The sequence below is a fragment of the Psammomys obesus genome, unplaced genomic scaffold (assembly GCF_907164565.1).
Source record: "Psammomys obesus unplaced genomic scaffold, mPsaObe1.curated_primary_1811, whole genome shotgun sequence".
Taxonomy (NCBI): Eukaryota; Metazoa; Chordata; class Mammalia; order Rodentia; family Muridae; genus Psammomys; species Psammomys obesus.
Window position 1 is genome coordinate 13,209,003 of NW_026591598.1, and position 10,509 is coordinate 13,219,511.

The following is a 10,509-nucleotide window of genomic DNA, read 5'->3' on the forward strand; positions in this document are numbered from 1 at the left end:
CCCCCCCCCCCACAGCCCTCCCCACGGCCCCGCACCCTCCGGCTGGCTCCTTCCTTCCCCCAGATAGTCCTCTCTCCTGTGATCTCATTGCTGCTGCTCCATCCCTCTTTCCCTCCCTCAAGACCTCTTTCTCCTCCTCCCAGGGTCTCCTTTCTAGTTTCACAGAAGCTGCACAGGAGCCCATGGTGTGCCCAGACAGACAGCTCAGTCTGTAAAGCACCCACGGTGCAAGCAAGCATGAGGACCCGAGCTCGATACCCAACACCCACATGAAAAAGCCGGGCATGGCGACGTGTGTCTGTAGCTTCGGCCCTGGGGGTCCCCAAAGCTCACCAGCAGTGGCCTAGTTCTGGCAGCCCAAGGTCAGTCCTGGGACATGGCGAATAGAAACAGGGAATCGGTCATCTTCGGACCCACAGGTAAGCTGCGTCACACGGGGCCCACCACACCCACAAACACAAAACGAGTGAGTAGATGTGATTGTGTCCTATGCCCAACGTCAGCCTCTGGCTTTCACATGCACACTCACAAAGTGCTCACACGCCTGTTGCAAACCACACACACACACACACACACACACACACACACACACACACAGGGCACCTGGGACTCAAGGAGATGGAGAACTGGGTTCAGCCGGACGCACACACCTGCAGGCAGAGGCCTTCCTCAGCCTTGGGGGCAGGGGCCATGCCCAGCAGTGGGGCTCAGCGCCGTGCCCAGAGTCCCCGGCGTCCTGCCAACTTGCAGGGAGCAGCTGCCTCGCCCTCCCACAGGTCCTGAGAGCTCGCCTGGCACGAGCGAGCTAACTTCACACCACCCTAATTTCTTCTTCTTGCCCCCCTCCCCAGTACAAAGGTTGCCCGTGACCCTCTGTCTCCTCTGGTGGCCGGCGTCACCCTCAGGATCCGCCAGGCAGCGCTCCCCGTGTCCTGCCACGGGGCTGTCAAACTCCCAGCAGAGCTGCGGTGATCTGAGGCTGACCTATGTCTCCCAGTTCCTCTGGGGAAGGCCAGCTGCCAGTTCCAGGTACCCTGGGCAGGGCCAGCAGCACTGTGGTCCCCACCCACCCTCCCAGGGAAGGCAGCAAGATGGCACAGCTCAGAAATGGCTACTTTGGGGCTTGGCTGGAGCAGGAGACACCTTTAGTTTTTACACCAGACTCACCTGGCTTGTCTGTCTGTCTGTTTGTTTGTTTGTTTTGCTCTGGAATCTGTTTACAGGCCCCTCGTGTGAATCTCTGGGTACATCACAGCATGCTAATAATAAGAGACTTACTGTTCGCATAGCACCTACTGTGTGCCTGGCGCTGCTCTGTGGGCTCCAGGCTCACGAACTCACTTGAACCAAAGCACCTTCATACCTACATACCCTCAGCATCTTTCCAGTGTGGGGCAGCTTGCAGCCTCTGAGGGCCAGAGCCGGGACTGCCACCTGGCAGTCTGTGTCCTCAGGATGCCTGACAGCTTCCCTGAGTCACCTCAGAGGCCTCACTGAGCTCCTTTATTTCAGCCTCACCGCAGCTGTCTGTGGAGCTCCTGGCTTGATTCAAGTACGGCAGGTACAGAGCTAGATTTGGCATCTAGAATATTCTCCAAAGGCCCGTGTGATAAAGGTGTGTGGCCACAGCATGGAGGAAGGGAGAGGAGGTAAGAAATGTTAAGTGTGGGGCCGGGAGAGAGGTTTTTCAGCCCCTAGGAACTTGGCCTTGAAGGGGAGTGAGGAACCCCAGCATCTTCCTCTTCGTCATCATCCTAGCCGTACGGAGACCAGTTTTACCTGGTGGGGCAGCTGCCGCCATTGTGTACCACCAGGAGGCACAGGTCCCTAAGCATCCTGGCCAGTGGATCCCAGGCCAAAACGACCAAATGCAGAGAGGGAGATGGAGGCCGCGTGTTTACAAGGCCCTTGTCCCAAGGTGGGGGATGGGGTGCTGCAGTAAGGACACCAGCTCACAGATGAAGGGCTGGGCCAGACAGCTCCCTCCACAGCTTGCCCATTTCTCTCAGCTGGTGCCGAAGTGACCGAAGACAGCAGAGGAAAGAACACATGTGTGTGTTCACACAGGCCCAGCAAGCCCTCAAGCGCTTTCCCTTCCATGGACTCCTCCCACAGCACACATGAGCCCTGGTCACTGAGGCCTAGAGGGGGTAAGTGCTGAGGCCTGTGGCTTGTGGGCCGGGGAGAGCAAAGGACAGTTCTGCCCCCTCAGGCTTGTGTCCTGCCTCTGCCGTAAACCTGAGTGTTGAAATCCTATCTGCTTCTGTACAGAAAAGTGAGTCTCTTTCCCCCTCCTCCTCCCAAGCAGTGTTGGGCCCCAGAGCTGTCACACTGCCCTGGAGCCACATCTTAGAATTCTCAAAATAAGACCTGGCCCAACACCCTAGGCGGGGCACACCCACATGTGAACAGTGGCAGATCTGGGGCGTGAAATCGCGGGCAATTTTTATTTCCTTCTTGGTACTTTCCCACAGCTCCCAGACTTCTCTACGGTGACTGCGATGTTAAAATTAGAGGAGGGGAAAAAAAAAAAAAGAAAAAAAGAAAAGCACTGTGGTGGGTTTTCTCTCTTCCTCCCTGGAGACATAGCATCGGAAGTCTCCCTGCCATCGAGTGTCAAAGGCGCCAAGCTTATTAACCCAGTAAAGGAAATGGGGGGGGGTGAGGACCACCCTCACCTGTGCCTGCCGGGTGGCAGATGTGATGGCGTAGGCACGTCGCCCACTGACTCAACTACTCTAGAGTCTGGTGCTCTGGTTCCCATTTCACCGGCGGGATACTGAGGCATGCGGGGGGGGGGGGGGCACCTTGCCCGTGTTCACTCAGGTGGCATGTAGTAGAGCTAAAATCGAACCCAGGACCCTCTGGTTCTCTCCACCTCTGGTAGGAAGTTCAATCTCAAAACGTGCAGAGGACGAGTCATGCAGGAAGTCTGGAGAAGAGGGTCCAGTTCCTCATGATGTCACCCCTCCAGCTGTCAAGGAACCACAACCTCAGTGGCTGTTGACATCTGTCATTTGTCTTTCTCTGTCTCTTTTTTTTTTTTTTTATTTTCAAGACAGGGTTTCTCTGTGTAGCCTCGGCTGTCCTGGAACTCACATAGATCCACCTGCCTCTACCTCCAAGTGCTGGGATTACACACCACCCAGCTCCCATTTCTTTTTTTAAAATTTATCTGACGCTGGGCGGTGGCGGCACACAACTTTAATCCTAGCACTCGGGAGGCAGAGTTAGGCAGATCTCTGAATTCCAAGCCAGCCTGGCCTACAGAGTGAGTTCGATGACAGCCAAGGCTACACAGAGAAACCATGTCTCAAAAAAAAAAAGATTTTATTTTTAAGTGTGTGTGTGTGTGTGTGTGTGTGTGCGCACACACACACACAGGAGTGTAGACTGTTTCAGAGGTCAGAAGAGGTTACCGGATCCCCAGAGCTGGGGCTGTAGGCAGCTATGAACGTTCAATGTGAGTTCTAGGAACCAAACTCAGATTTTCTGTCAGAGCAGCACATACTGTTAACTACTAAGCCATCTCTCTTGCCCTCATTTGCCTTTTTTCTTCAGGGCTGAGGCTTGATTTATATTCAGTGTACATTGGCTAGACTGGCAACACTGGTGCCCAGCACAGATAAAGCCGGAGTAGCTACCCCCGCCATTGGCCTTCTTCTCTTGGAAACAGTAACAATAAATATGACAAGATCCGTTGACTCAGGGAGTCCATGGGCGAGAACGGGTTGCTTAGAATAATCCAGAAAGAGGAAGCCGTGAGCGTAAAGACGTTCGTGTCAGCGTCAACTTCTGCAGCAAAGAATGTCCATTCCCGGAACCCGATGGGAAAGACTATAAAAGGGCATTCTCTGGTGCCAGCCTCGGCAAGGCTGCTGGTGACGCCACCTCCTGACGAGGCGCTTCTCGGTGAAGGGCCAGCTCTGGTCCGGTCCAGCGGTGATGGAAGTGTCCTTAAGTAACTTCCAAGGTGAGGTCATGAAGATGTTGCAACTTCTACCTCTGTCTGCAGAGCTCACACTGGGGGAGCCCATGTCATGAAGATGCTTGAGCTGCACCTTGGAGAGGCCCGGATGCAGGGAGCAGAGCTCTCTGGCCCTGTAGGCTCATCCGTGGGCATAAAGTGGGGCCAGAGATGCAGGGGCCGGAGAGGACATGAGCTCCGATCTCTCGGGTGCGTGGATCGAAACCAATCAAAGTTCCAGCACCTCGGAGATGGCTCGGCGAGGAGAGCGTGTGTCACACAAACAGGGCTGGAGCTTGGATTCCCAGCCCCCCAAAGAGCAGGCGGGTGCTGCCGTGCACCCCTGTAAGCCCCGTGCTTCGGGAGCAGGGACAGGAGGAAGCCTGGAGCATTTGGACCAGCCAGTCTAGCTGACTCAGTGAGAGACGTCTTAAAAAATAAGCAGGACGTGGCGGTGCACGCCTTTGCCCTAGCGCTCTGGAGGCAGAGGCAGGTGGATCTCTGTGAGCTCAGGAGTTCCAGTCAGAGCCACAGAGTAAGACCTTGTGTCAAAAAGGGGGTGGAGGGCAGCAAAAAAACCAGCGAGGGCAACAAAAAACCAGCAAAAAATGTGGAAAGCGATTGAGCGGAACATGCGCCGCTGACCTCTAGCTCTCACCACACGTGTGTGACACAGGCACACATGACACCCTCCCCCAAACAGGTCTGAACATGTACAGACACACATACACACAAAATCAGTTGGAATTCACTTGTGCTTTGTAAATGAGGGGATACTGGCCGGGCAGTGGTGGCCCACGCCTGTATATCCCAGCACTCAGAGGCAGAGGGAGGCAGATCGATGTGAGTTCGAGGCCAGCCTGGTTTACAGAGTGAGTTCCAGGACAGCCAAGGCTACACAGGCTATGGCCAGGGAAGAGGGAAGCTGCTTTAGAGAGTATGTCCACATGACTTACAGCTCTGTCACACACATACACACACACACACACACACACACACACAAGTTGTACATGCATACAAAATGAAAAAAGGATGTTTCTATTAGGAGACAGGAATTCTGGATAGCTTAAAATTGTTAAGTATATCATTTAAGAAGCATCACATTCGGGTCCAAGAGATGGCCCAGTGGTTAGGAGCCCTGGCTGCTCTTCCAGAGGACTTGGGTTGAATTCCCAGCACCCACATGGCAGCTCACACCTGTCTGTAACTCATCAGGCAAAACACCAATGAACGTAAAATAAAAATAAATTATATATGTTTTAAAAAGCATCATATCGTCTTGCAGAAGATGAAAAAGTGGCCTCGGGATAGCCCATTTCTACAGGGGTCTACCCTCAGAGGAGTCTGAGTTGCAGTCACCAATAAGGCTGCTGCCCAGAGCACCCTTCACGGAGCTTCCCTGTGGAGACTCGAGGCTCAGGAGCAGGAGGGCAGAGCACGGTCCTGCGGGGCCTGGGGTGCAGCCACAGAGGGTGGGAAGGCGGCAGCACGTGGGGAGAGACCAGAGCTGTCGGTGCCCCGATGCCTAGAGAGGAGGGGGCTGCTGGGCCTGGGGATCTTCCTGGTGGCCTTAGGTCAGAAACCATGCAGAACCTCGCCCCTAATCCCCACAACCTGCACCCCAGTCGAGAGGGTGATCGACCAGCATGGAGCCAAAGCTCAGGCACCCCGGAACCGGTGCCCCTCGGTTTCTGGTGGAAGTCAGTCCAGCATAGCCACCAGCAGATGTCATAGCAAGGTGCTTGCTGCCCGGCAGCCCCTCCATGGCGTGAGCAGCTTGACCGCCATCTTCAGCAGCTCCTCTTTACTGTGATGCCCACAGTCTGGCTGAAGGGCTGTCCCTGGCGGTGTCCCAAGTACCAGTCCAGTGCACCAGGCAAGGCAGGCCCCTCGGTTTCCTCAAGTTTCCTCACCTGAGCACGGCTTACCCTACTGATGCAAACAGGTGGCCGTGTCTCGAGGCTTCAAATCTGTGGAAGAAACCACAGAACTCTATTGTAAAGATAAAAGCTTCCCAGCTTCGGAAGAGAGGGCCTATCTAGCATGTGTGAGGCCCCACTCAGGCATGTACACACACAAACACACACACACATACACACTGGGGGAGGTAAGGAAAGGAGGATGTAAATAAACAAAGTTAAAAAAAAAAAAAAACAACTGAGAAACACACAGCACAGACCACAAAGAGAACATTAGGCTCTGGGCTGGTGATGTCAGCCTGGAGACTTAAGTTTGATCCCTGGAACCTATAGAGCAAGAAACACGACTCCCAAATTTTTTCCTCTTGACTGACTCCTGTGTGCTGGGGTGTGTGTGTGTGCGTGCACACACATACAAAGCTGATAATAATAATAAATTAAAATCTCTCAAACCACTAACTTGTAAAGAACATATAGAAGTTAGTTGAAAAGACTAAGGTTCTAGGCGATAAGATACTAGTTTGAAAACAACGGGAGGTAAATGAAAATGGCTGGACCGAGGCCATTGCTAAGCCGAAAGAGGACTTGCTTGGGTTCCATTGAAGCAAAGAGGAATGGAGCAAGTCCCCCACCCTCACCCCATAATATATCCTTGCAAAAACCTTGAAACAGCTCCTTTTGGTTCACATTTCCTTTTAGTTTTCTGTGTTTTGGTTTGTTTGTTTGTTTGTTTGTTCCAGACAGAGTCTCTCTGTGTAACCCTGGCTTTCCTGGAACTCGATCTGTAGACCAGGCTGGCCTTGAACTCACAGACATCTGCCTGCCTCCGCCTCCCTCAGTGCTGGGACTACAGGCGTGCACCAGCTTTCTTAATTCATTTCCTGAGACCCTGTCTGGAAGCTTCGCTGGTGGAACACTCCCCCTCCCCCCTCCCCTCCCACCTCCTTCAAAGGTTCACACTTTCATTTTCCATTTCTGATTATTTCCTCTGAGCCCCACACCCTGCCTACAGCCCCAGGTGTGTGCTCCATGCCATCCTGTGACTAAGTGTGTCACCGTGAGAGCTGGAAACAACCGGATCCTGCTCACCGTGGGACAGGCAGCGGGGAGGGCACCTGACCAAAATCTAGAGTTGCAGATGACGTGGGGATGCCTTCGACAGAGCCTGTTAGCGACAGAGAATAAAGCCTTACAGCTCTCAAAGGAAAAGGAAAAGAAACCCCTAAGCCAAGCCGCACCGCAGCAGGCTGTCCCTGAGGGCGGGCACTCACCCCAAGGTCATAACTGGGCTGGGGGGGAGGGGTTGCTGCCTCCTGTGCCTTCCAAACACCCTTGGTGAGCAGAATGACTCTAGTCATCACTTAAACCAAAAAAGAAAAACAAAACAAACAAAACAGAGGTACTCCCTTCATCCCTTGTCGTTTTCATTTTCTTACTGGAAAGTGTCCTCAGAAGCCAGCTGAGTCTGGTGGGTGAAGGTTTGTGGGCCGTGCTCTCATGACCCATTCTTACCCAAGGCTTGTATTACCAGCCTAGCTCTGTTCAGAGCATTTCCCCCTTGCCATTCTGGATGCTTCTGGAAGGCAGAGGCCCAGTGTCCCTGTTTGTTCACTTCTAGCCACACCACTGACACTGGTAAAAAGTAGGGCTGCCCCGTACAGATGTGTTTTAACTTGAGTTGGACACTGGGTGTCAGGGATTGCCTGTGGGCTGGGGAATGGCACCGTGACACCCCAGAGCTGGTCGGGAGGAGCCCTGAAAACCATCGGGAGAGGATAACGGCGTAGGTTATCCTCTGACCTACTGACCCTTGAGGCTTTATACCAAATCCACACTCACGCACCAACACCCCCACTCTGGCCTTAATGAGGCAACAAGCTCCGAGCCCCCTTCTCAGCCACTTGCCTCGGAGTTCCTTGTCACACAGAAGCTGGAGACGATCCAGCTTTGCGCCAAGATGACTTATTCCTACACGCATCAGATGAGAAAAAGCAGGTGTGGAATGTTAAGTCGGAAAGCATCGACAGAGAGCATTGCAGGATTTCCCCTTTGAAAACAAGCCTGCCACCGGTAACCAAGTTCATTCTGGGCCAGAGACTTCATTTTCCAAAAATGCAAAACGGGAAGCCTTAGGATTCCTACAAGGAGCCTTGAGTACCAGAAGGACCTCTAGAAATTGGGAACATTTTTTTTTAACTATTAAAGAGAAGGCAAAACAGTTTTCTGTTATCGTGTGTGTGTGTGTGTGTGTGTGTGTGTGTGTGTGTATGTGTGTGTGTGCTCACATGTCTATGAGTGGGCATGTTTAGGCATGCCTGTGAAGCCCCAAGGTTGCCAGGTCTGCCTCTGTCGCCCTCCATTTTGTTCATGAAGGCAGGGTCTGTCGGTTGAACCCTGGAGTGGTCTCATTCATCCATCCAGCCTACCCACAGACCGGTCTCCATTACAGGTGGTTGCCATGTCTACCCAGCATTGCTCTTGGCGGGGTGTCATTGGAGCCTCTGGGCTCTGGATGCTGATCATCCCCACAGAAAAATCCTCTTGGTTGGCTTTGGGCCGCCCTTGTTCCCTGTCTGGCCGAAGAGTCAGCCTGGCTACACCCTGTTAACGTGGGAAGTAACAGCGTCCAATCCAGCGCCAAGGGAGGGGGGGAGAGGGAGAGAGAGAGGGAGGGGAGGGAGGAAGAAAGGAAGGAAGGAAGGAAGGAAGGAAGGAAGGAAGGAAGGAAGGAAGAGTGCTATAGCTGGCTCAATGAAAATAGTTTGCTGTTTGGGCATGGAGTCAGAGAGCAAGAGGACTCTTGAGGGCTTTTCTTATTTTATGGCATGGCATCTGAAGGCGGCGGCAGATTTCCCCTTTGTCCTACTAGCATCAACGCACACAACCCCACCCCCTCCGCCCCGGCCGGCCCCGCCCCGTTCCAACCGTGCAGACCTAGTTCCATTGAAACCTAAGATACTTTCTATGGGGACAATGTCACCAGTCTTTGGAGATCTTCTGTGCACCTGTCACCTCGGCCAGAGGTCCAGCGGCCTGCCTTTCTTTTTTAGGTGACATCCCCTGCTCCAGCCACAGCCACGCAAGCGCGTCCTGGGGCCACCCGGGGTCTCGGGGTCCCGGGGCCGCTGGAGAGACGGCAGCAGCGCCCTGGCTCCGCCTCAACCCAACCGCCACCCGAAGCTGGCCTTCTGCCGGGCGCGGGTGAGAAGAGGGTGCAGCAGAGGCGCGAAGGGGCCACGTGTGAGCCGACCTTGGGGCAGGTGTCGCCCCTCCCCCTCCCCGGCCCGGCCCCCGGGGTGCGAAGTGTCGCCCGCTCGATAGATGGCTGCGTCCGTTCGCCACAGGAAGGAGGGAAGGAGGCCGGAGGTGCCTTCGCGACACGCCGCGGCCCTGACAGATCTGATAAAGAGGAAGGAAGCCAGCGACGCTGCGGATCTGAGCTGACAACTCCCCAAACTGCCGGCGTCCTGCAGCTGGCCCCGCGCGGTTTGCAGAAGTGGCGCCTGAGGGAGGGTCGCCTGCGCCCCCTGCCGGCCGTTTGGAGAAAGCCCTCGCCCGTCCGGTGACAGGTCCGCCTGGCCCTCTTGGCCGCGAAGCTTTCTTTTAAAGCAGGTCTTGGGTGTGGGCCTCTCGACTTCTGCTTGTGGCAAGAGACGTGCCCCGCCCCCCAGAGAACAGACCCAGGGTCCTGTGCGCCCCAGCTGGGCCTCAGTTCACCTGATAATCTAGTTTGAACGAGAAAAGCAGGGAAACGACTTTGTGCACAGCTTCATTCGGCTACCATCTGCGGCTGCGACCGCCATTTCCTAGCCGTGCGTCCTCAAACGAACGTCTTACAGCCCTGTGCTTCGGTTTCCTCATCCACTAAATGGGGGTGCCCTGGGTCAGGACTGTGAAAGAGCTGGAATGCGGTAAGGCCTTCAGAACAGTTACTAGCGTAATTGCGCACACGCTTGTTAAGCGAAAGCATTGAAATGGCGCGTGGCTGGGAAGGCTGTCAGCGGAGGCTGAGAGATGGGGTTTCCCTAAGGTCTGACTTGCAGACCAGAGTACATGCTCTGTTTTGCTAGAAGTCCCATGAGCACTCGAACCTACCCTGAAGTTGCTGAATGCAGAATTCTATATACATCAGTTAGGTCTATTTGGTTATTTAAATTTGTCTTCTCTCCCTCTCCCCATCTCTTTTCTTTGAAAAAAAAATTGAGACGGAGGATACACACACACACACACACACATACACACACAGAGACAGAGAGAGGTTATATATCTATCATATATCCCAGGCTGGCTTTGAACTTACTATCTGGTATGTGTAGCCAAAGATGACTCTGAGCCTCAATATCCACCTGTGTTCACCTCCCCGGAGCTGACATTACAAGTTTGCACAGTAAACTTGTGGGGATTGAACCCAGGGCTTCAGGCTTGCTAGGCAAACTCTACCATCTGGCCTACAAGTTGCATTTCCTCCTAAGACGGAGTTAGAGCCCTGCTCTGCCCTTTCGTCCCGCCTGTGGAGGGGCCCGGCACTGAGTATAGGGTTTCATGTTGGCAGACTTCTCTCAGCTCTGTAAAGATGCCCTGTCCTCCGGCTGCAAAGCCACCCTGCTTTCGCTGTGGCCGCCT